Source organism: Schistocerca serialis, chromosome 5 (genome assembly GCF_023864345.2).
Source record: "Schistocerca serialis cubense isolate TAMUIC-IGC-003099 chromosome 5, iqSchSeri2.2, whole genome shotgun sequence".
NCBI classification, from domain to species: Eukaryota; Metazoa; Arthropoda; class Insecta; order Orthoptera; family Acrididae; genus Schistocerca; species Schistocerca serialis.
This window is the reverse complement of record NC_064642.1, coordinates 643799425-643801573: the sequence shown is the minus strand read 5'-3', so window position 1 is coordinate 643801573 and position 2149 is coordinate 643799425. Positions and strand designations below refer to the sequence as shown.

The window sequence follows — 2149 nt, the reverse complement described above, 5'->3', positions numbered from 1 at the left end:
CAGGGTCAAACAGCGAAAATTCATCAGCGACGACGATTTTCATCACACAGGCAAAACACTTTCATGCTCTTATGGTATTTTATTTTTCATCTCTGAATAGTTTTACGTTTTCATGGTGAAATATATATCAGGTGCATCTATGAACAACGAGAATGTTCCTGCATTTTTTGAGTGCAATTATGTTAGTGTTTTTCCTTTGTGGTGAGCTTGAAGTAAAATAACCTATTTCTTTAAAATTTCTTTTTCATTTAATTTTTATTTTCTCATAACAACTGGCCAGAATTTTCTTTTGAAAAGTATTCCATTATTCTTGACTAAAAATAAAGATACTTGACATGTTTTTGGAATTTTTTGTTCATATTTGAAATTATCACTAAGTGGCAATAGTGTACTGTAAGTGGCAGACATGAACTGCCTACTTTCGTGACTACTACAGCACTTTTGACGCAATACTAGTGAATGATCTCTGTGACCCGCCAAGCCGGAAAGCTTAGTAGAGATTGCTGCAGACCTCCAATTCCGCAGGCTAGCATTGGTGCCGAGATGTTCCAGGCTGGCCGTGTCAAATGGGGTGCGCGCCAACACTTAGCTCTTCCTACTGCTGCAGCATGGTGCGACAGGGAAGGGGAAAGTGGGGGGAGAGATAGGCTTGGACGCACGTGCAGCCGAGGGGCAGCGACCCCCCCCCCCCACCCACCGCCCCCCGTACAGATGTCACCTCGAGGCGAACTGTTTCGTTGTGAGAAAATCTGCATCAGCCGGCTGGGGTGGCCGAGCGGTTCTAGGCGCTACAGTCTGGAACCGCGCGACCACTACGGTCGCAGGTTCGAATCTTGCCTCGGGCATGGATGTGTGTGATGTCCTTAGGATAGTTAGGTTTAAGTAGTTCTAAGTTCTACTGAACTGATGACCTCAGAAGTTAAGTCCCATTCTGCTCAGAGTCATTTTTTGAAATCTGCATCACTCACTGCGCTGATAAGCTACATAGAGCAGTTTTTCATATGGTAAAAAGTCACTTCGAACTCGACAGACGGTTCACTGGAGGGCACTTACGAGAAATTAAATGGATGATTTACCGTTTTCTTCAGTCTATCGTGAAACTGAAGTACTGATAATATGTATTAAATTAATCGTGAAGAGCAGTGACCACGTTAAATTCCTCCTCTTCCTCACGTGCGTCGAGACAAGAGGTTACGAGCAGTTCAGTTTTCCGTCAATTATTCGGTAACCACACTTTAAATGGCCCAGAATTAAATGCAAATAAAACGCGTGCGTCGTGCCATTACTTGCGTTTGTCCTCAGTACAAAAACACGAGTACCTTTTCGCCAATTGAATATCTACTTTCTCACACCGTTTCCATCTCTGACAGTACTGTCATATTCCCAAGAGCAGAACTGCTAAGAAAACCAAAAGAACCGATTTACTGCTAGTTACATACAACTACAGACTAGGACACAAATGAATTAGAGTAATTGGCGCGAGTGGGTATTGAAGGAAATGGGGAAAGCTGAAAGTTTGTGCCGAACCGGGATTCGAACCCGGGTCTTCTGCTTACGAGGCAGATGCTCTGACCCGTAAGCTATCCGACCACAATGGCCAGTACCAATGCACCGATTACCATAGCGCGTCTCCCGTCAGACCAAAATTCCCCACTTAACCAAGCACGATTAATGTAGTGCCTCATGCCCATTACCGATGTTACTCGTAACATTTCGCCGATTCCCGTAACAGTTCGAGACTCGTGTGCATCTGCACTGAAGAGACCGTTGGCCTAGTAACCAAGTTACCTGCTTTCCAGTCCCGGTCAAGCACAAATTTTCAGCTTTTCCCACTGATTTCCATCAATGTCCAGTCGCAGCCAATGTCTGTGATCCCTCTGTGTCTTAATTCAAAATGTCTGCTGGATGAAAAATGGTATCTGTTCTTTCGGACATGTGAGAAAGAACAGACACCAAACACACGCCCCCCCCCCCCCCCACACACACACACTTCCATAGCCAACACACACACACACACACACACACACACACACACACACATATATATATATATATATATATATATATATATATATATATATGTGTATATATATATATATGTGTATATATATGGCGAGACGCTCAAAGATTTCTTCAGTGCATGTGCACA

The 2149-nt window shown here is 43.7% G+C and overlaps 1 non-coding gene across 1 annotated transcript; it reads right to left on the bottom strand.

Annotated features, from left to right (window-relative positions):
- Positions 1–1517: 1517 nt before the first annotated feature.
- Trnat-cgu (transfer RNA threonine (anticodon CGU)) lies at positions 1518–1590 on the bottom strand. The gene has a single exon. It is a non-coding gene; the product is annotated as a tRNA-Thr (tRNA).
- Between the last annotated feature and the right edge of the window lie 559 nt (positions 1591–2149).